At 42.9% G+C, this 24,484-nt stretch overlaps 1 protein-coding gene across 1 annotated transcript in view; it reads right to left on the bottom strand.

The window, feature by feature from the left end:
• Nucleotides 1-24,079, bottom strand: part of Stmnd1 (stathmin domain containing 1) — a 98,080-nt gene extending 74,001 nt beyond the window's left edge. The window contains exon 1 of the mRNA XM_040755917.1: nucleotides 23,854-24,079. The gene's annotated coding sequence lies outside the window, so the exon portion shown is untranslated. The remainder of the gene's footprint in view (nucleotides 1-23,853) is intronic.
• Between the last annotated feature and the right edge of the window lie 405 nt (nucleotides 24,080-24,484).

Raw genomic sequence — 24,484 nt, 5'->3', positions numbered from 1 at the left:
TTACAGCAACAGAAAGTAACTGGTACTGTAGAGGACAGGAGGGGTAAGGTCATAGAAGGACAGAGCAAAAGAAAAGCATGCAAAAAATTTACACGTTATGGTTCCTGCCTCCAAGCAAGACAGGCCATGTAAGGGAGATGCAATATACCTGCACAATTAAAGACCATGCTATACATGGTTATAACCCTAGCATTGAGGGGCAAAGACACATGTATTCTAGGAACTTGCTGGACAGCCAGATTAGCTAAGGCAGCAAGATCCGGGTTCAGTGAGAAACCTTGCCTCAAAAACTAAGGCAGAGAGCAAATGAGGAAGACACCTGGCTTCTTCCTTAGGACTCTGATGGCATAAACATGCTCCCTCTCCCTGGCCCTGCCCTGCCCCTGTCCCCTGTCCCTGTCCCTGTCCCTGTCACTCCCCCTCCGCTCCCTCTCCTCCTCCCCCGCCCTCTCTCACTGGATAACTGGATGCTTGTCAGTATCAATCTGAAGATTTCCTAAAAGGCTATAGTAATCAATACAGTATGATATTGGCAAACAAATAGACAAATAGATCGGCATAACTGAGTATATATTCCATACATAGAACCACAAAATGAAAGCTAATGATCTTTGAAAAGGAGCAAAGATAACGTAACGGGGGCAGGAGCGTGGAAGTGGGGGGGTCTTTTCAGGAGTTGGTGCTCAATAGACAGATATTACCATACAAAATGTGATTTGAGAATCAGTTCTATATCCTCTATAAATATTAATGAAAATGGGCCACAGACCTTAACATAAAGCACCAAGCTATGAAATTGGAAGATAAAATAGAAGAAAATTCAGATGATTTTGGGTTTAGTGACATCAAAAGTGCAACCCATGAAAGGCTCTGTGAAGAGAATGAAAAGACAAACCACAGGGGAAGACAAAATATCTGCAAACGGCACATTGAGAAAGACTATTGCCCAAAGCATATAAAGAACACTTGACCTCAAAATAAGAAACTGAGGAGTCTAACTGAAAAGTGAGCCAAGACCTTAACAAGCATGCATGCACCTGCATGTGTGCGTGTATGTACACGTGTACACACACACACACACACACAGGGGAGAAAGAGAACATGTGTAAAAAATGTGTTCTGCATCATATATCATTAGGGAAATAAAGTGACAGGGAGATACTATTACACACATCAATTGGAATGGCCCAAATCCAGAATACTGGCAACATTAAATGTTGGCAAAGATACAGGGCTCAAGGACTCTTTTGTGTGGCTGGTGGTGACACTAAACAGTACAAATACTTTAGAAGGCAGTTTATTGGTTTCTCACAAAACCAAATACATCCTCATCATACAATGCAGCAGTCACTTGTCATTCAACCAAGGGAGTTGAAATTTCACATCCACAATGTAACTAGAATAAAGGTGTAAGACAGATTTACTCAAACAGATTGGCGCAGACTGGATGAGGTTGAGGTGTTCTATATTAGCAGAAAGGACAAACTCTCGTGAGCCAAGTCTAGACTGCTGTCCAGCACTACAAAGAAATGAAACATCACGGCATGTAAAGACGGGTGACATTATGCTGCACATTCATGTGGGGAAGGAGCTGATTTGAAAAGACCACAAACGGTGTTACTCTAATTCTGTGGCAACCCAGGAAGGGGAAAATATGAAAACTAAAGAGATATCAATTTACAGGAGTCTAGGGAAGGGAGCAAGGGACAGGCAGCGTGGGGAAGACTTTGGGGATAATGTGATGGTGAATGTTGACTGACAGCTTGGCAGGATCTAGAGTCACCAAAGAGACAAGCTTCTGGGCTGGTTTGCAAGGGTTTCCAGTTAGGCTAACAGAGGTAGGAAGACACACCCTACCTGTAGACAGCCCCATTTCAGGGGCTGAGATTACAGACAGTAAAGAGGAGAGAGTGGGCTGACCACCTGCCTTCGTTCTTCTGACTTCCCTACTGTAGATGCAGTGTGACAGCTGTCTCAGAGTCCTGCCTCCAAGGCTTCCTCATCATGACGGACTGTAACTTCAAACTGAGAGCAAAAACAGACCTTTCTCCCATCAGTGACTTTTGCCAAGTGTCTTGTTGCAGCAAGGAGAAAGGCAACTGACACTAACAATGGAAGTACTTTTGACACAATCGCAGTGACTCTGCATCATGCTGTCACTCATTTGTACAAACCCGCAAAAAACACAGCATCTAGTAAAAGCCCCAATGTAAAGGGTGGACTTTGAGAGACAACACTGTATCAATATAGGTTGGTCAAATTTTAACTCTGATGAGGAAGTTAGTACTAGGGAAGGCTATGCATATGTGGGATAAGGGGCCATATGGGAAATCTCCATAAATTCTCAATGTTGCCTTGAACCAACAACTGCTCTCAAAAAAATCTTTTTAAAGTATGCTATCTTTATTTTTTAATTCTGTTTCTTAAGCAGGGTTATAAGTGGAAGATCTCCAGGAGGGAAGCTGCAATCCTTAATTCATTCATATCCAGCCACACCACAGTTCCTACATTAGCCCACAGTCATCTGGGAGAAGCAGAAAATACTTCAAACATGACAACTAAACTGGCTTCTCACCCTGTATCATAGTTCAGCTTCAAGCCAGGAGGTTTTAGGTTTTTTAAGTGTGTGTATCTGTGTGTGTGTGTGTGTGTGTGTGTGTGTGTGTTCCTGTATATGTGTGGCTATACATGTGTGTTCATGTGCCTGTAGAAACCAGAGGACAACCTTGAGGGTCATTTCTTGTGCCCTGAAGCTTGATGAGTCAGGAAGTCTGGTTGGCCAGTGAGCCCCAGGGGCCCACCCCTCTTGACTCTGCCTTCCCAGTGCTAGGATTACAAACTACATCTGGTTCTTTTGCAAAGGGTCTGGGGATCAAATGCGATTCTTTGTATTTGCACAGTGAACATTTTGCCTACTGAGCCATGTCCCCCACTCTTTAAGCTGATATTAACATTAATAAATACATACATATGATTTATTTTTATTTAGTGTGTGTGTGATAGGTGTGTGAGTACCTTGAGAGGGCCAGAAGAAGGTATTGGATCCCTTGGAGCTGGAGTTACTGGAAGCTGCAAACTAACATAGGTACTGGGAATTAAACTTGGGTCCTTGGGAATAGCAATAATTGTTCTTAACCATGAGCTGTCTCTTTAGCCCCAATAACTGTATTTTTTACTATAATGCCAGACACACACGCCCAAATCTGAGGCTCTCAGTTTTATTGCACGTTATTTCTATAACCATTTTATTCCACTCTGTTTTATTTTATTTTTGTGCAGAGTTACCAGTTACATGACCTAAAATGAATCTTTGACTATTGGATGAACCTTGCAATTTTCATAAAAAGTAGCTCACCTGATGTGGCTACCAGCCACAGGCTAAGTCCTGGGAAGGCAGCAGGCAAACCTGTTACCTGCAACCCTCACCTTGAGTCTTTGTAGGTTCCTGCACGTTAGTTCCAACACAGAGCTGCTGTTTCTTTTGGAGCACAGCAAAACATCTTTACTTGGCAAACTTCAAGGCTCACTTTCTGCTCTTGGCAACTCCCTGCCCTGCCCTGCCCTGCCCTGTGGAAGCTCTACTGAGTCTCTCCATTCCCTCGGCAAAGCATTTTGAGTTAAAACAGTTCTAGCTCTGCCATAGAAAGAGGGAAGTAGGACTGAGTTTGAAGTCCCTGTAAATGGGGACATCCAGAGTAAGAGGTCCTGACCAGAGAAGGCAGGGCATCCAAGATGGAAGGTCAGAGGTCAGTAGAGGAAAGGAGTGGCGATAGAGAAGGGCTTGGAGGGAGATGAGACGTTAAGGCGGCACAGTTGTGGTGAGTTTCAGGACCCCGACTCAGTCCCAACTCTTCTACCTCTCCCTCCATCTCTCACTTGCAAAATTGGGATTGTATAAGTAACTAATAAATGTGCCTTCCTTTTGCACAGGTAAAAATGAGATAATGCCCCCAATGTGTCTAGAATTTGAAGTTTTGCTTGTAATTAAGTTTGGTAATACTATAATTTATGTGCAGACTTCTTGGATGGTGGGTAGGGACAGCGTGAAGAAAATTCTGGCATTTCCTTTCCTCTTGGGAGTATTCCTCTCCTACTGTCCTAAAGCAGAAGCTGAATTAATGACCAGCTGTGGCGGTTGGTGATGACCATTTGGTCATCTATCCAGCCTGTGAATGTTGGCATTTTAAGAGCAGTTGGAGACTCTTATAGTTTGAACGTTCACACTTTCAGTATCTAGTTTTCAGCTTGCAGCACCATTTTAAAAGCTGTGCACCCTTCAGAACAATGGTTCTCAACCCTCCTAATGCTGCAACCCTTTAGAACGGTTCCTCATGTGGTGGTGACCCCCAACTATAAAATTATCTCATTACTACATCATAGCTGTCATTTTGCTGCTGTTATGAATTGTAATGTAAATATCTGTTTTGCAGGATATCTGATATGAAACTGCAGTGAAAGGGTCATTTGACCCCCCAAGGGGGTCATGACCCCCTGCTTCAGTGCATAGGACCTGACTTGTGGAGATATTTCTAGGGGAGGGGCTTTGAAGGTTATCCCGATATAGTTCTACCCTGAAGGTTTTGCTCTATGGTCTACCATGGTGTGAAGAGCCTTTACCATGTATCACTGCTACTACGAACTCCGCCATGCCTTCCCCAGCACAATGGATTGAAATCTCCCGGAAACCATTCTTTGATCTAAGTCTTCCCTTCCTTGTGTTGTTTCTATCATACAGTCTGGCCATAGCAACACAAAGGAATGGATACAAAGACTAGGAATCTTCGTAGAACAAAGCATCACAACGGAACTTCAGTCATCCTGATGAGGGTGGGGCATCAATTTGACAGTGGAGTCTCAGTAGTAGATTCCTCTATAAGTATTATCATTGGAGTGGGACTCAGGTTTGGAAGCTGCGTCAGAACCAAGGAATCTCTTTATGCTCTTGGCTTTGACCCTAGTGATTATTAAGTAGAGGTAGAATCCACAAAGAGTCCAGGATTTTCCATGGCCTTAGGAAAACTAATAGTCAACAGTTGCCCCATCATGAGACACTTGACTGTATTCATTATATTCAACCTAGTCTAATTATGAATTCAGTCACCTCCCAAGAACTCGATGCTCTCCACCCCAAACAAACTACAAGAACACTTTTTTTGTTTTTTTTTTTGTTTTTTTGTTTTTACGAGACAGGGTTTCTCTGTATTGTTTCGGAGGCTATCGGTCCAGCCCGGCCTAGAACTCACATAGATCCACCTGCCTCTGCCTCCCGAGTGCTGGGATTAAAGGCGTGCACCACCACCGCCCGGCTACAAGAACACTTTTTTTCAAATAAAGTACTATATGTGGGAAATCTGCATAAAGAGTGTATCATTTTAAAATGGGTTAGACACTCCTGTATCACACTCTCCTGTTTACACCTCTCAGGATGATATATATGTGTATTTGTGTGAGATGTGTATATTTGTGTATGTATAGATATGTGTGTATAATAGCCAAACATATGCTTATAAATATTCATGAGATAATCCTGCATAAACAAGTACATTAACTTCTATAGCCTTACTGGATCTATTTATAGCATTTCCTTTCCGTCCTAGTTAAGCATGCCCTCAGAGGTTCTTCTCATTGCTGTCCCTCAGCCATGCTCTGTAAAGTAAGTGAATGGACAGGCTGCAACAGATAAGGGTTATAGGACAATGCTCATTTTCTAGTCTTAAAGCAACACAAATGTGTTGCCTCACAACTCTGAAGGTTAGAAATTCAGAAAAATCCACATACGTTTTAGTATGTCTTTCCATTTCTGTGAAAAATAGCTTACATTTAGGTAGGACTGACAATAACTCTGTAGAATGAGTAGTGCAAACATCATGTGTGTCTGTGTGTGCAAGAGAGTGTGTGTGTATGTGTGCAGGAATGTGCACGTCGTGTTCATAGGTGGAGGTCAGAGTACAACCTTCAGGTCCTGGTCCTTGCTGCTCCTCCTTGTTTCACATAGGAGCTCTTTAAAGATGCATCAACCACTGGCTAGCTGGTCCCAGAGCTTCTGTTCTCCCTTGGGTGCACTGGGTTAACAACTCTCTTTGCCAGGCTTTTCTGGAAAGAACTTTTATCCCCTTAGCCATCTCTGCAGTCCTAGCATGAACTTTTTAATAATATAAATTCTTTAAATCCATGAATATAGGAACTCTCCATTTATTTGTGTCCGCCTAGGTTCCTTCCATCAATGTCTTGTAGTTTTTGGTGTCTAGGTATTTACCTTGGTGGTGGCTGATTTTAATGTCAGCTTGCCATATGTGGGGAACCTCAGCTGAGGAACTGTTCTAATTGCCTTCACTGATGTGGGAAGATCACCCCAAATGTGGGTGGCACCTTCTGGTAGCAGCCCAGCTGTGCAAAGGGCTTGGCAGAAGGAAGATAATTTGCCTTTTACTCAATGACCTCCCTCGTATCACCTAGTTGGTTTCTGCTGCTACAGCTGCTGCTGCCTTTGCTGACAACAGAACCATGATTCCAAACTTCCATGACTGACTGGGACCAGGGTTTGGCATCACATTGGGATTGCTATTACACCCAAACTCATAGACTAAGCAACTACTAAGTTCTTGGCCTCTCCAGTATGAGACAAGATTGTTGGACTACTCTGACTGCTCTCAGTATCAGGAACCAAGAAAGCCAGCAAGCAGGCAGTGTTCCTCCATAGTCTCTGCTCCTGGGTCCTGCTTGAGTTCTTGCTCTGATTTCTTCAGTGGTGGATGGTGGACTGACACTATAAGATGAAATAAACCCTCTCTTACTTAATAGCTTTTTTAAAAATGTCTTTTTAAATTTAAATTTAAACTAGAAACAAGATTGCTTCACATGTCAATCCCAGGTCCCTCTCCCTCTCCTCCTACCATGCTCTCCCACCATCCCCATTCCCCTCCCCCAATCCCTACTCCTTTCCCCAGGGACAGTGAGGCCCTCCATGGGGGGTATCCATAGTCTGGCATTTCATTCAGGGCAAGGCCTAGGCTCTCCCCCAAGGGTCCAGGCTGAGAGTGCATCTCTCATTGTGGGATGGGCACCCAAAGTCTATTTGTGTGCCAGGGATAAATACTGATCTACTACCCAAGGCACCATAGATTGCCTAGGTCTCCTCACTGACACCCACATTCAGGGGGTCTGTATCAGTCCCATGCTGGATTCCCAGCCATCAGTCTGGGGTTCAAAAGCTCCCCCTTGTTCAGGTCAGCTGTTTCTGTGGGTTAAACAAGCCCAGTCTTGACCCCTATGCTCATCAGTCTTCCCTCTCTGTCACTGGGTTCTTTGAGTTCAGCTCAGTGTTTATCTGTGGGTGTCTGCCTATGCTTCCATTAGACATTGGTTGAAGGTTCTGTTTCCCAGACTCTCTGGCAGTGGGACTGTAGGCTGGCACTCCCCCTGTTCCATGTCTAAAATCCATATATGAGTGAGTACATACCATGTTTCTCTTTTTGTGAGTGGGTTACCTCACTCAGGATGGTTTCTTCTAATGCCGTCCATTTGCCTGCAAATTTCAAGATTCCATTGTTTTTCTCCGCTGAATAGTGCTCCATTGTGTAAATGTACCACATTTTCTTTATCCACTCTTCAATTGAGGGGCATTAGGTTGTTTCCAGGTTCTGGCTAGTACAAATAATGCTGTTATGAACAGTGGAACAGATGTCCTTGTGTGAATGCGAATCTTTTGGATATATGCCTAAGAGTGGAATTGCTGGGTCTTGTGGTAGGGTGATTCCCATTTTTCTGAGGAATATCCATACTGATTTATAAAGTGGCTGTATGAGTTGGGACTCCCACCAGCATTAGAGGCGTGTTCCCCTTTCTCCACATCCCCTCCAGTATAACCTGCCTTTGATTTTAGCCATTTTGACAGGAATAAGATGGTATCTAAGAGTTGTTTTGATTTGCATTTCCCTGATGGCTAGGGTTAGTGAGCACTTTCTTAAGTGCCTCTCAGCCATTTTAGACTCCTCTATTGAAAATTCTCTATTTAGTTGTGCAGCCCACTTTTTAATTGGATCCTTTGGTGTTTTGGACACTTGCTTCTTGAGTTCTTTGTAAATTTTGGAGATCAGCCCTCTGTCAGATGTGGGGTTAGTGAATATCTTTTCCCATTCTGTGGACTGCCTTTTTGTCTTGTTGACTTACAGAAGCTTCTCAGTTTCAGGAGGTCCCACGTATTAATTGTTGACCTCAGTACCTGTGTGGTGTTATGTTCAGGAAGCAGTTTCCTGTACCAATTCATTCAAGGGTACCTCCCACTTTCTCTTCTAAGAGGTTCAGTGTGGCTGGATTTATGCTGAGATCTTTGATCCATTTGAACTTAAGTTTTGTGCATGGTGATGCACATGGATCTTCCACATTCTTCTACATGTCAGCTTCCAGTTATGCCAGCACCATTTGTTGAAGATGCTTTCCTTTTTCCGTTGTATATTTTTAGCTTCTTTGTTGAAAATCAGATGTTCATACATGTGTGGGTTAATATCGGGGTGTTCAATTCAGTTCCATTGGTCTGTCTATTTTTGTGCCAATACCAAGATGTTTTCAGTACTATAGCTCTACAATACAGCTTGAAATCATGGACGGTGATGCCTCCAGACATTGCTTTGTTGAATAGGGTTGTTTTGGCTATCCTGGGTCTTTTGCTTTTCCATATAAAGTTGCCTTAATTGCTTTTTGTTATGGTGCTGCCCACAGCATCAGAAAGTAGGCCGGGACAGCCTCATTAATTCCCAAGTATTTTATTCTTTTTAATACTAAATGTGAATGCGATGTTTACTTTATTTTTGAAAGTTACTTGTTAGTCTATAGAACATGTGTGATTTTTGTATATTTATTTTGCATTCAATAACTTTACTGAACTTGTCTATTAATTCTAACAGGTTTGGAGTTTTATGAAGTTTCAGGGTGTGTGTGTGTGTGTGTGTGTGTGTGTGTGTGTTAAAATACACTCTTCAATTTTATTTCTGGCTAGGACTCCTATATTGAGTAAAAGAGATGAATGGGCAACAAGGCCCTGTTCTTGACTTCACAGGAAAAACATACAGCTTCTTGTTGAATATGACAGCAGCTTCAGGGCCATTGTGCATTTCATTTATTCTGCTGAGGTAATCTTTCTCATTCGCTAGTTTGTTTAAATGCTTTTAATCTCAAAACGATGCTGGATTTGACCAAATTCATTGTCTAGGACCATTGAGATAATTGACTGAGTTCTATTCTTCATTCAAATTTGCATGGAGCTTAATAGTCAAAGCAACTGAAAAAAAACGCCAAAACTATGGGTATCACCTTCCCTGATTTTGGTAAGGAAAACAGTATCATATTGGCTTGAAAACAGTCACATAGAACTACAGAATTAGACAGAGGGTCCAGAAACAAGCTACTATCCATGTAATCAGCTGGTCTTGGGTTCACTAAACAGTCTTTAAGAAAGCTCTCTTGATTAAACACTTTAGGGAAAATGGGTCACCACATGCAAAGGGATGACATGTGGTCATTTTCTTATACAATAAACAAAATTTGCTTGAAATAAATTATTGGCTTAAATATGAAACATGAAACCATAAAATCTTCATTACACATAGGAAAGGGTTCTTTGGCATTGTTCTTAATATGTTTATATCTCACAGGCAAATGAAAGCAATACATTTTAAAACTAAGAGTACATCATACTAAAACTTAGAGAAAACCAAAGAAATAATCATCAAGATTAAAAGGCTTTTTACAGAAGTGGTAAACATAATTGAAAACAAAGTTAAGCAAAGTTGAACTATTATAATAGAAAAAGACAAGACTGACAAGACTTTTTATTTTACAGTTGTTTTTCGGGGGGGGGGGTTGTTCAAGACAGGGTTTCTGTGTTTAATAGCTCTAGCTGTCCTGAAGCTTGCTTTATAGACCAGGCTGGCCTTGAACTCATAGAGATCTGCCTGCCTCTGCCCTTTACAAGTTTTGTTACATTAGTTTATTTAGTGTGTGTGTGTGTGTGTGTGAATGTACATGTGCCATAGTGTATATATGCCATAGTGTACAACTGGAAGACAGAGAACTTGTGGGAACTGGTTCTGTCTTTCCATTGCTTGGGACCAGGGAATCAACTCAGGTGATTGGGTTTTATAAAGCACCTTTACCTACTGTTGAGCCCTCTTGATAGACTAAGTCTTGGTTTGGGGCAGGTAGTGTGTGATATACCTTAGAATGTCAAAGATGATCTGCAGGCATTGGTTGGGCTTTATCACGAGTCCTTGGTGCTGTCCACAATTGATACCAATCCTTCAAGTACTGACTCTCCTGACCTATCGGGTCCTGTCAGGTTGAACCTTTATTCCTGCTACCAACTCTTCTCATTCCCCAATCCCAATGACTTCCATGTCCCTGTAAAGTCTGGAATCTCTCTTTTTTCTTCCATCCTCTTTCTATTTCAATTTCTATGTTCTAAACTTTGCTCTCGCATCCCCTTGGGCCTTCCATTCAGATAGTCAAATCTGCTTTAGAGGCTATTTATTTATTTATTTTCCCCCAAAGAAACGTTTATTGTTTCTTGCTTTATAAATCTCTTTTGACAATCTTACATCTCCTCCAGGTAAATTAGATGGCTCTGGTGAATGAACAAGTTACTCCAACACAGGAATGCTGAGAAGGAAAAGGTCTAAAGACTGGAGCGTCAAGATATGTTTAGATGACCAGTGCTATGACAGGGGTAAAGGACTCAAGGGTCATATATATACCCAGTCAGACCTCACAGGCCCTGTAGGGAATGCTCAGTCAGTGGGGCCTCAGAATAAGGGTGCAGCATAGCCATCTAGCAGTGTTGAGATGGAGGTTTTGTGAGAGGAAGTTGGAATTAGACATCACACATCTGCATTGTGAAGATCAGAGGAAGAAAAGGATGAGAAGAGGACATGGACATAAAATCAGAAAGAGATGACAGTGGGTCACTCTCAGATAACAACAGAGGACATCAGAAGGAATCTCTGAGACAAAGATGGTCCCTGGCTTAGTAGGAGCATTCAACTTCAGTGTTTTGACTTCATGATGAAGTGAATGTCTCTTGACCATCATTCTAGTTTTCACTTTAAGTGCAAACAGTGATTGGACAAATGCACAGGTCTAAGACTCCATTAGAAAGTGGGTTTTGTGTAGAAAGGCTCTGTGCATCTCTATGTTAATCTAAGTGTTCTGAGCACATTTCAAATGGGACGGTAGATTAGGTGTGTTAAATGCTTTTTCAATTTACATGATGCTCCCTTTTTTATTTTTTTGGTTTTTTTTTTTCGAGACATGGTTTTTCTGTATTGTTTTGGAGCCTGTCCTGAACTCACTCAGTAGTCCAGGCTGGTCTCGAACTCACAGAGATCTGCCTGCCTCTGCCTCCCGAGTGCTGGGATTAAAGGCGTGCGCCACCAACGCCCGGCCAAGATGCTCCCTTTCGATGGATTTGTTAGGCTATTTCCTTATTGTAAGTGAAGGATGCTCCCTTTCGATGGATTTGTTAGGCTATTTCCTTATTGTAAGTGAAGGAGCGTACGTATTTAAGAAATTCAATTGGCAAAATGTAATTGCTGACTGATTATTGTGGCTATTGTGTGACTTTTCTAGTTATCCGAGACTGGAGAAAGTAGGGAGGAGGAGGCAGAGGGAGAAGTGGACCCTGGGTAGAAAGTCAGGTAGGAGGAATTGGCTTTGGGATCTTACGGTCCAATGACATGACTGCAATTGGTGATGATACTTATTTTTCAAAACCACAGATTTTAAATATTCTAACCACAGACAAGTAATCAATGGTTGGAGCTATGGGTCTATTACTTTGACCCTGTGTGCTGTATCACTGTGTACATGAAAGTATCAGAGGGTACTGCATGAGTATGTACAACCGTGTGTTAATTAGAAATGAAACAGAATGCAGGAAGATCTAAGAACAGCAGAGAGGGCAGGTTTACAGTAGAAGGAACAGTTATTTTTACATGCAGGTAAGATGGAAATGGAGCAATCATTTCTACACTAAAATGTTCTCAGCTGACAGTTTTATTAAATGCCCACAGCAAGTTTTTGACTTAGGAGTGAATTAAGCAGATATGTTAAATCAAACCTCCTTTTCCTGAAATAGAAAATAAGATAACATTAGTTTTACATCTCCATTACTACTTCTTAACGACCAGCGCTCACTCTCTTTATAAACAAATCCTTCCTGTGGGGCGGACGCTCAGCTTCAGCAGCATATTCTGACAGTGCCCCAGTCAGCCGAGGCTGTGGTGTGCTGCTCTCACAGGACACTCAAGCCTGGGTCACTGATTTTCTTACAGTTCTGGACTGTGGTTAACCCTGGAAGAGATTCCTAAATATTTCTGATAACCCTGTGTGTGGGGGGCGGTAATCAGGATTGTGGTTATTTTTATTCAATCAAGAATAATTATAGAAATTCTCAAAGTCTTGGGCTGTCAGAAGGCAGCACTTATTCAGTCTCCTTTCTCGGAGAGTCTACTTTAGAGAACTGCTTGGCGAGTCTGCTTAGAGGGGGATGTGCGCGTTTTAGTTTCTGCCTTCAAGCTTACACTTCTCCTGGGAGGAAAGTGGGAGGCTGCGGTGAGTTAAGCCACGGGGATTATTTTAATTCTATAAATGAACATTTTAGCTAATCAAGATTTTTGAGCTGGTAGAAGGGCTGAAATTCCAAGATCTCTATCAGGTCGAGGAGAGGCCACAATTCTCAGACTGCAGCTAAAAAATTACCTTCCTCCAGATCACCACAGCAACATTTCGTGTTTGGAGAAAGATTTTGCAATTCTTTAAAAAGGCTTACTCTCTCTTTTTTTTAAGATTTAGTTTTAATATTGTATGTATGTATGTGTATGTGGCTGTGTATAGGTGTGTGCTCATGAGTTCAGCGCCCTAGGCATCCAGAAGAGGGTTTTGGATTTCTCTGAGCTGCAACTGTGAGTCACCCAATAGGGGTGCTGAGAACCAAACTTGGGACCTCTGCAAAAGCAATTTGCATTCATAACCACTGAGCCATCTCTCTAGCACCTTCCTTTATTTTTAAAAATAACTTCACTTGCACAAAACTGTTGACAGCTTCCTACATGAATTTAATGCATCTTGATTATTTCCACCCATAATTCTCCTCCTCTCCTTATCCCACTTCCTAGGGCCCTTACTTCTTCTTATGACATCCTTCCTAGTTTCATGCCTTCTTTTGGAAATAACCCACAGAATTAGTGAGGGTTGCTTGTAGGTAAGGGATGTGGCGCTATTTTACTCCTTTGTAAGCAAATTGTCAGTGGTTAAACACTGAAGAAAAAAGACCCCTCCCCAATAACCATTAACTGCTCCTCATCAAGGGGAGGAGCTTCGTGTGCCCCTCCCCCTCATGCTAACCTTTTCATGGGTTAGCTCTTATACAGGACTTGTGTTGTCGGCCTCAGCTGCTCTGAACTCAGGAATGCAGTGACCATGTAGTATTTAGCTTTGTTTAGCTGTGAATCACTACTAAGAAGGAATATTTTCTCTTATCATATTGCCTCACTTGCTGCACAGATCATTTCATCATTTGCTTTTATTTGTACATACATGTTTCTCTATATTTAAAATTCTCCACACACTGTTTATTCTTAGTAATTCCTAATGGTGGATATTAATCCAATTTTTCTTCTTTGATAATGAATAAGCCTGTGGAGAGCATCTCTACATTAATATTTTATCTATTTCAGAATGTATTTTTAGAATTTTGCTCAGAAGTTCTATTACTGTGCCACTGGACATAAATGTTTCCAAAGGTTTCTGTGTTCCACCTGGCAGTTCTGTAGGCCTCCATAGCCACCATCCACTGAGTATCTAAACTCAGCCTTCCAACTGACAACACAGAGTATTCCTGCCTTGGAAGTGTGCAGCCTAAAGAGGTAAAAGCCAGCCTCTCTTTGAATCTATTCTTTAAAAATTAGAAACTTCACCTAATTGCTATTATTTTAGTGAGTTGTTTCCCAACTTAGGATATTTTTATTTTGAGCTAAATAAAGGCATGTAAAGGAAACCCCCACAATCCCCATTGTCTTCTCTGAGCATTTTGGGATATATTTTATTGTTATGTCTTGGCAGTTCTCCACTGTTGCCTCTCAACTACAAAGACTGGGTTTCCATTCCATTCAGAAGATTCCCAAGACATTGAAGTGGCAGTTGCATGGCACTAAAGGGGTGTGTTAGATACAGTGTCTTGGTTTTAATTCTTTTCTTTGGAAATGTTCAGAATCCTGGGTCAAAACCTCATAATAGTAAGGCTTGGCTAGCTCTAGCTCTCTAAAGCCATCAGAATTGCCTCCATCTGAGTCATCTCTCCATCTGAGTCCCCACAGTTGTGGTCTGAACTCCACTTCCCCATCATGCATCATGAAGTTATCAGTTTGATTACGATTGCCTGCCTGGCCCTCAGTGCTTTCGGAGGCAAGCCTGAAACTTTTGGCTGTGGGCTGTACCATTCTTGGGTCTACAAGACTATCAGTTTCCTCCCCCAATTCCATATTACTTTAGACTTCCAGAGTTTATACAGAATGAATAAGCTGTAGAGCGAGTAGATTACTCTGGTTCTGACCCAGTTAATGGCCGCTACTTTCATCCCAGGACTAAAAAGCTGCCCTGGTGCAAATGGTGTCTCTCTCAGAGTTTCCTGATGGTAGATGCCCAGCAGTCTGGCTCCTTGTCCCCTTGTCACCTTCAGGCAGATGGCTGCTTCCGGATGACAGATGGGAGGCATGCGATTCTTCAGTTAGCTCATTCTAGAATATGTAATTGGCAAAACAGAATTCAAACCAAGGGAGCAAAATCAATAGATGAGATAACAAAAGGCAGTATTTACGTTCTTCAGCTAATGAGAATGCCTTGGGGAGTCCTGGGAAACAATGAATAATCAGCACTGAGGAGTAGTGTCTGCCAGGAAAGTGCCACCGGAAGGGTTTGCCAGCTGTTCTTTCATACGTCTCCCTAAGGACCTCCACCAGAGGAGGCTCCACTCTACAGCCACTTCACATCTGAAGATGAGGCACATGCTGCAAAGGACCCCTTGGAAGGCAATCGCTGCGGACATTGCTGCCGAGTTCCTGGGCTGCTGCTTCTGGAAGAGCCGGGAGACAGTAGATGCTGTGCAAGCCTCATGGCCTATTCTCCAGGAAACACCTGGAAACAGTTGCAGCAGTTTTGGGCAGAGGGAAAGCAAGTTTGTCTGTGGTGATGCCATCAGCCATTTGGCATTAGATAAGCTGTATTGACTCTGCATAGGAGTCTGGATAAGGGGCCAAAGCCAGCAGAAGGAAGAGAGAGGCCTATTGCCCTACACGCCTCTGAATTCCTAATAATCCATACAGAAATAGATCACGGAAGGCCAAGGAGGGCAGCTCAGTGTTACAGCACCCACACAGCTCCCGTGAGGCCCTGAGTTCACTCTCCAAAATACAAAAGTAATTTCCAAAGGAAACCGGGGGTGATGAGATGGTGCCTTAGGTCAAGAGCTCCACATGCAAATTTAAAGACTTGGCACCCAGCTGTGCACACCTACAATCCTAGAGCTAACCAGGGGCCACAGAACAAACCCAAGGGGTTGCTCAGCAGATAGCATAGCTGAACTGACGAGCTCCAGATTTAGTGGGAGATGTTGTCTCAAAAAAGCAGTAGACAGCAATAGAGGGAGTCACTCAAGGTCAACCACTGGACACACACACACACACACACACACACACACACACACACACACACACGACTATGTTAGATGACAACATCAATTCGTACTGTTTGTTGGAGCCAACCTACCTCAGAGCTAGCCTACATGCTCCAGCTCTTCGGTTCATGTGAAGATGACTGTGTGATTTCTTCCTTGTCCTCACAGATTTGTATGAGATCTTTATATCACCCTTGAGATTCCCTGGCTGTTGGTGTAATGCTGGTCCATGCCTTGTTCAGCAGATGGAGCTCTGTAACTATTCAGGAAAAGACACATGGAGGATGGAACTTCGTTCTTTTTGATTTGAAAGAGATTGAACTTGGGCCGGGCAGTGGTGGCTCACACCTTTAATCCCAGCACTCGGGAGGCAGAGGCAGGCGGATCTCTGTGAGTTCTAGGCCGGGCTGGACCGACAGCCTCCAAAACAATACAGAGAAACCCTGTCTCGTAAAACAAACAAACAAAAAACAAAAAACAAAAAAAAAAAGAGAGATTGAACTTTGGAAGGCTTGAACACCTTGAAATGTGATGGTGGAACTATTCTAGTAATCTCTTCCTAGAAGGAAGTGATGAATGGGAGTTAGAGAGTGCATAATCCTTTGCCAGAGAACCTGGCTTCAGCTCCCAGTGTCCAAGACACACAGCTCACATCGCCTGTAATTCCAGCTCCTGGAGATCTAACGCCCTCTTCTGGTCTCCACAGGCATCTGCACCTGAATGCCACACACACACACACACACACACACACACACACACACACACAAGCACACACACACACTTAACAACTTAACATATCCTTTTTAAGAGAAGGGCACAATCCTTGATGTCTTATTTCCACTAGACTGCAGTCACAGCAAAAGTTCATGACAAGCACTTTCCCTTCTACTATTTCTACTTTATGACTAGTGCTCTTTGCAATTATTCAGAGTCAATTAAATTCGATTTTGGGGTTGGATTTATTAATGCTATTAGCACACTTGGCTCTAGTAATGATTACAATTTGCCAAGTGAGCAGTGGGGAATTCACTGTTTAACTTAGAACCATATGATCACTTCTCTCCATTTGTTCCTCAGGTCCCAAGGTTCTAGCTTCATTAAATTACTAGAGCATATCTGTTCACTCACATTTGCTTTCTCAAGGCAATTAAAAACATTATGCTCTCTTTAAAAGGTAACTTTACCCAGAAATATGGCATATTTAATTTAAAATCTTCCAAAAAAGTTTTTACTTAGATAAAATGCAAATAACAGATGTGTAAAGAAATTGGTTATTTATATTATCTTCTTTCCTTCTATTTTCACATTTATTTACTTACTCATTTTAGTGTGATTGTCTCTCTGTGTGTGTGTGTGTGTGTGTGTGTGTGTGTGTGCTTGCATGAGTTCATGAAGACCACATGTGTACAGGAGTCTACAGAGGCCAGAGTTTCAGATGGTTGTGGGTCACAACGTGGATGCTGGAAACCAAACCTGCACTTCAGCAAAAGCAGACAGTGCTGTTAATGACTGAACCATACTCCAGCACTCTGCTTCTTCTTTTAACCCTGAAATTCTATGAGAAATGACTGCAGTATACAGAGTTCAGAATGTAAATGCTATTCAAACAATAGACTTAGACATAGTTGATATTAGTGAGTGCCTGGAAGGTGGATGGATAGGTTGACCAATGGATGGATGAATGGGAGAAGAGAGAATAAGGGTAGATGAACAAATGGATAAATGGAGGCTAGATGGATGATGGATGGATGGATTGATAGATGTCTTAACATTTTGGTGGTCTTTGCTGAAATTGGTTCCAAGTGGAGGAGTGTCATTGGAATGTATCAAGGAATACTCAATAGCTATGCTTATTTTAAAGAACTGTGGATCTGTGCTATCAGAAGTTACTGAATTGTGTGGTTAACTATTGGCATAGAGACATTTGTATTCATATTTAAAACATTTCATTTGCTTGGAGGAGGGTTAGTAGAAGCCATGACGGTAAGATAGATTCACTCTGAAGACTAGAAATGATGTAAGGTCAAGATGTACAATGATAAATGATGTTAAACAGAGGAATAGGGACCAGACTGAAAAATAGGGACACACACACACACACACACACACACACACATACACTTCTATATTTTTCTATATGAAACATACATTTTCTAATATATTAGAATATAGTCTACTGTATATGTATATATGCAAAATCATTGGAAAGTTCTGAAGTATAGGGATGGGATGACTAAACATATAGTTGAGAAAAGTTGATCTCTTAGGAGACAGTAGACTGTTGAGGAGATATTCTCAGGAAGCTGTGTTTAGAAGCCCTACCCCACTGAAGCAAGAGGGGAAGGAAGTGTGGTTGGTACAGAGGACTCCTTCCCTTTCAGGCAGCACATGGAACTGGACAGTTTCCACAAATGGTGACTAAGTGGAAAAAGACAGAAGTGGAAAGAGAATATAAACAAATCCAGAGTAGGTCCTTGTTCATCTAGAATAGCCCCTGTTGATAGTAGGTGCGCCTATCAACCCTGCTGAAGGTACTAGTTTTTAAGGTAAGTTTTGTGTTTACCCTACTTAGGTTGTCGCCAGTGTAAGTTAATGTGGTTTTGTGATTTGCAAGTAGGATGTGGACATCCTAGGCAACAGTGATTAGATAATTTGTCTGTAACTTTCTAGAATGTTTTTGGGAAGGACTAGAAGGACCCCAGTGGCCAACCAGTTTCTTTGATCAGGTTTATGCTAGCCCTTATGATACTAGACAGGCAAGGAGGTAACCAAGGGAACTGCAGCTGTATCTGGGCAGCCCTGTCTCTTTGATAGTCAAATGTCTCTTTGTGGTTAAACATCCTTGCAGCTACAGTTAGGTGTTCTCATTGCAACAGAAACCTAAGTACTGGGGCTCTTTTCTAATTGCTACGCATTGTACTAGCAAAGGTCCTGAGTCTTCAAAAGAGTCTGACTTAGTTACACTGTCATTTAGGCTGTAGTCTGCATGCCTAGTCCCGCTGCCCTTAGAGAATTTTCTGGAGGATTACTGGAAGAAATGCTCCAAAGATCTGATCCATTTTAATTTAGGAAGGAAAAAGAGCCACCCTACAATAACACATCAAACCAGGACATAGCCCAGTCTGTAGAGTGCTTGCCTTGTAAGCACGAGGACTGGTGTTTAACTACCAGCAGCTAAATAAAAACCTGGGTGTGGTGGTTGTGTGGTTACAATCCCAGTGTTGGGGAGACCAGGGCAGGCAAAACTCTGGGGCTTGCTGGTCAGTCAACCTGCCATGTGGAGTGAGCAACTGTCTCAAAAACAACACAGTGAGTGATGGAGGACCAGCAAGTAAGGTTGACCTCTGACCTCTACATGCATCTTCACACACACTTACCCGCCACAACCCCCACACACGCACATGCACACATCCACAGAAATAAAAAGAGTCATGAGCAAAGGTATGAAACAAAATTAATGGCACAGACCTCACTGTGTTGCTACCTTCTTGGGGGACAGCCCACTCCAGTCTCTCCCTAGACCAGTAGTTCTCAACCTTCCTGACACAATTTGATACACCTCATGACCCTCAACCATACAATTATTTCATTGCTATGTCATCACTGTAATTGTGCTACTGTTCTGAATCGCAATGTAAATATCTGATAAGCAGGGTATTTGATACGTGACCCAAAGGGGTCATGACCCACAGGTTGAGAACTGCTGCCCTAGGGTGTTTTGCTTTGACAGGCCTTGCTTAAATTGTGTCTGTTGATAGAATTCTTTTCTTCAAGAAGATATGAACAGAAAGACCCCAGAAACGCACAGCCGCAGGTCTGCACAACCCGGTGGTGTCAGCACTTGTAATCTGGTCCCTCGACTAATAAGGCTGATGAGGTGAATTGAAGGCTTCAGGGACGTGTTGGCTCCAGCCTCTTACCATAGCATCCTTCACGACACTTTGACCCTGAGGAAAAGTCTGACTTCTTCCCTGATTATGACTTCTTTGCAGGTGTGAAACTTGTCATTTTTCTCTCCTTGGGTTCCTCAGCTCTGGCAGGAGTATGCTTAGTGCCGGGTGACAAAAGATTTAAGCTGGAGATTTGATAGGTCTCAGCTCCCCAACCCAGGAGACGTACTTGCTACCCTCAGAGCCATGCTTCTTTCTGCTGCACGTTAATAAGCCCTTTGGTGCGGCCTCCCCCACCCCGGCAGCTCCTCTGCAATCCTGTGCCTTCTCTCAGGTACTGCTCACAGCCTACTGCTTCTGAGCAGGCTCCTCTGACAGGCACCACACCCCCTTGTCAGCAATCTTTGCTTCTTCTGAACTTACAGAGCTGCCTCTCCTCCACTTGAATGGCTCGATTTTCCAGATGAGAAAATAGAAACTGGTAGGTATGGGATTGGCAGGACCGGGAAGCGAGGCACCATGTGTTCTACCAGATAATGACATCTCTCAGGCAGCTGCCTCTCTAGTCTCTGGACAAAGATGGGCACAGCTGAGCAATCCAAGCGAACCTCAGCTCCTCCTGTGGGCTTCACTTGCAGTGGGGTTATGCACCAAATCCTCACAGCTAACTTTGGTTCCTGTGCTGCTTTTTCGAGGGTGGTGGCCAAGTCTCTGTCTAAGCGGCTAGGTCAGTGTCTTCCTCCCCTATGTCACTGACGCTGCCTGCGTTTCCAAGCACAGACACACACTAAGAAAAACATTTTCTTGTTAGAAAGTTCTCAGTGGCATACCATAGTAGGTAAAGCCAAAGGGTTCAAACCCTCCAGCGCCTCTTCATGGTGTGGCTATTCTGTCTGATTCTAAGCTAAGAGAAATGATCGCTGACTCAATTTATAGGGGATCAGCACTCCCTGAACAAAGAGGAAGCAGTCTGTAACTGGAAGCAAGGTGTACGTGTTTCTGTTTTTTTAGCCATTGGCAAGTGATTTGAAAAACAAAAACAAAAACAAAAACCTTTTAGCCTAAACTCAGTGTAGAGCTCAGACATAGCTGTTCTGCTAAGAGAGCTCTGCGTGAGCAACACCTCTCTGCATTCGAAGCTGTGAAGGAGGAAGAACTCACTAGTGGGGCCGTGGAGCGGCATGGGCTTGCCACTTCGCACCGTGCTACTTATCGTTTCATTGTATGCTTGCAAAATGAAGTCAGCTATCAAAATAAACGGAAAATGGAGGGAGGGAAGGCCAAGATAGCCTGTGTTTGGTCTATTTCATGAATACCTTTTGTGTACTCTGGGCCAGATACTGTATCAGGCATTGGAAATGAAGAGTTAATCTCCACCCTTGAAAGACTCATGGGAACACAAATGTTCATAACCCAAACAAGGAGTACCGATGCTATAAAATTCTAGGTCCCGGGCACACACATGCTGATAATGGGCTACCTAGGTATCCAGAAGTGGACCCCTTTGAGCTGGAGTTTAAAAGCAAGAGGATTTCGCTCAGAGAATGGAGAACTGTAAACAAACAAACAACATGAAAGACAGAGAGATGAGAAAGGTAGGGAATACCCTAGAACCAGATAGAACCAGGAAGTGATTGCAGAAAAAGGACAATACTGCGGCGTTAGGAACGTGAGAGGACTTATACATAGAGAGATGATAACTGCAACAACGTGAGGTTTATTCTCTGATCACATAGAGTGATTGGCAATACTTACTAATTAAGAAGGTTATGGGTACTTAAAAAGGACATGTGAGTATCTGCCCCAGAGAGAGACTCATTGTGATCAGAGTCAGTGTTTTTGAAAGAGAACACTTGAGTGGCTAACAGAGACCACGGCTAAGTTTAGAAGATTATTAAGAGTCAGCCATTTCTATTCATGGGCTGCACAAACTTAGATTTAATTGACTCCACTTCGAGAATATACCAGAATAAGAAAGCACTGAAGACGCACACTTTATGGCCTTGTCATTCCCTAAGCCATACGGCATAACTGTTTATACAGAACTGCAAAGTATTGGGCATACCTGGAATGTGGAGCTGTGTTAATACACGTGGAAGGAGTGTGCAGCTGATAGGTAAATATTATGTAATTTTAGGAAAGGGACTTGAGCATACTTGGATTTTGGTATCTTCAGGGATTCTGGAAGGAATCCTTCACAGACACCAAGGGGTGACTATTAATATCAGTTGAAGGCAGTGGAAAGCAGAACAAATTCAGCTGGCCTGGGGAAGGAGGGGAAAACTCAGGAAGTATTTTGACAATAAAATTAACAAGGTAGTCTGACTGAATCCAGTTGGGAAGCTGATACAGGAATCACAGGTGACTATTGTTTCTAGTCTGATGACTGTGAACTATTAGTGGCAGCAAAATGTCACTAATGGATAAAGAGCTTGCTGTCCAGGCAGGAGAATCTAAGTTCAGATTCCCAGTATACCCAAAGAAGCAATTGTGGACCCTCATGCCCATAACCCCAGTGCTTGGGACCAGACGTCCGCTTGCACCTGTTACTTTATCTTGAGTTTACTGTTATCATCCCCACTGAGCACCGTGACCTTGGTTCTGCTCATGAAATGTCTAAGAGCCCCTCTTACGAGCCTTTGCTTATGCTGCTGTTTCTCATTACTAGATTTTCCATTTGCTGTTCAGCTTAACACCATCACCTCAGAGAGTTTCCTTTTGTGTACCAAGTGCAAAAGAAACTGTTTTCCTTTACTGTGACCCACAAAGCAATTTTTTTATTATCACAGATATTTTATCATCAGAATTGTGTTGTCTGTGATTTGCGGTGCCCTTAGAGTTCTGCCCATCTTCCCATGGATTCTCCACGAAACCTGGGTTCCCTAAGACAATGAATGGAACAAAGTTTCTTTTTGAGTCACTGGTTGCTAAATGATCTAGTACATGAGTTAGGGAGACGGGCAAGGATGAAATGACGGAGGAAGGGAGGATGGGAGGCAGAAAGGGACATGGAAGGAGGAAGAGATCTAGGTGGAAGGAGGAAGTACTATAGAAACCAGGGCCTGGCCTCACTCAGACCACAGGAACTAGAGATGTCTTCCAAAGAAACTGAGAACTAGCTGCGTCATGCAAACCAGCAAGGCCCAAGTTCTTCCAAAAGCATTGACAATCTGAGCTTGGGTGATCAGACATGTTTAATATCCAAGGAACCCCAATGTGTGGACCCACCTATGGGAGATAACAGAGCAGTGAAACACGCAGTCTTGGGTCTTTGCTCTGCCATGAGGAGTCCCTGGCTCCTGCTTCAGGAATTTCTTTTAAAATTAAATTAAATTAAATAATTATCATCATTATTATTGCACCGTATGAGGGCAGGTACATGAGTGCCATGGTGTGTGTGTGTGTGTGTGTGTGTGTGTGTGTGTGTGTGTGAATATGAAGGAAATGTTTCGGGAGTTTGTAATGTGTACTCTTTCCCTCCAGCTGTCTAAGTTCCACCTCTGTCTCAGCCCCCAAATAACACAGGAGACATTATATTAATTATGAAGCTGTTGGCCATTTTCTATGGCTTCTTGTTGGCTAGCTCTGACTTGATTATTAACACATAACTGCTTATCTGAGTATTTCCATGGGGTCTTCTCTTACCGGAGAAAGAGTCCGGACCTCTTATTCCTCTCATGGTGATTGACTATGCCTCCGTTTTCCAGAATCTTCCACCTCTCCTAGTCCCACCTATCTTGCTTCCCTATTGGCCAACAGTGCTTTATTCATCAACCAATAAGACAAACATATGCACACAAGGACATTCCCCCATCAGGAGTCAGTCCTCCCCCCCCCTTCCCCGTTTTGAGGTAGGGTCTCTCCTGTTTCTACCTCACTGCATTCTTCAGGTTAGTTGGTCGGGGGGTTCCCAGGAAATTTTGTTGTCTCCATCTCACTGTAGGGGTGCTGGGATCACACATATGTGCACCACATGCTACTTTTCATGTAGATTTTAGGGACTGAAAGATTGTCGGGCTTGCATGGTAAAGCACTTGGCCGGCCGAGCCATCTCTCTGACCCTTCAGCAATTTTTTAGAAGAACTGACAAGATATACATCAGCAACACCTTTTTTCTCCTCTTTCTCATTCTCATTCTGGATTCTTCTGCTAAATCCCCATCAACTACAAGCATGCAATTAGAAGGGGTAATTTCAATCAAGAGGAAAAAACAAGAAGTTAAAACAAAAAATCTGCCATTACCTTTTGTCAGTGCCTCTGGGGTTCTTTTCTCCACTGACAGAGCTGAGCTCTGAGTGCTTCGCGGTGTCATCTGTTAGTTCAGCTGAGCCACTGCTGTGTGCTGTTCATGAGAGACGCTGACACGAAGAATGCCAAGTGGCTGCTGTTTCTCTGCACGCCTCCGGAAAATGCAACGCCTGTCTCCCCAGGCCACTCAAGAGAGCCAAGTTCTAAATAAAGGAGAGCTGCGTCTTCCTGCTCACTGCCTGGTCCCCTGCGTTCAAAACGCTTCTTCAAGCCTCTGTAATTGGCTTTTAGAACTTGTGTGCAAAGCATTCCCTGCTTGCTTCCTTTATTCTCATATCATCCTCCCTTTCTTTTATTCTTCAACACTGGATGGCAAACTTATAGTCTTTGGCTGTGCACTGAGACAGTGGGCAGATTGAAAAACTGTGATGGAACATTGCACTCATTATGTTCTCCACAAATATCAGTTACTCGTCTCGTCAATCAGCACCGTGGCCTCTACACAGACAAGTGACACTAATACCTCCATTTTTCTCTCTCAAGAGATTAATTTTCTAGTTGCATGTGCATTCAAAAGTGGGGGAGATATTGTTCCCTGGGAGTCATCCACATTGTCTGTCTGTCT

This window comes from Mesocricetus auratus, unplaced genomic scaffold, assembly GCF_017639785.1.
Source record: "Mesocricetus auratus isolate SY011 unplaced genomic scaffold, BCM_Maur_2.0 Super-Scaffold_100013, whole genome shotgun sequence".
Classification (NCBI taxonomy): domain Eukaryota; kingdom Metazoa; phylum Chordata; class Mammalia; order Rodentia; family Cricetidae; genus Mesocricetus; species Mesocricetus auratus.
The sequence above is the reverse complement of the archived record's forward strand: the minus strand, read 5'-3'. Positions and strand labels throughout refer to the sequence as shown.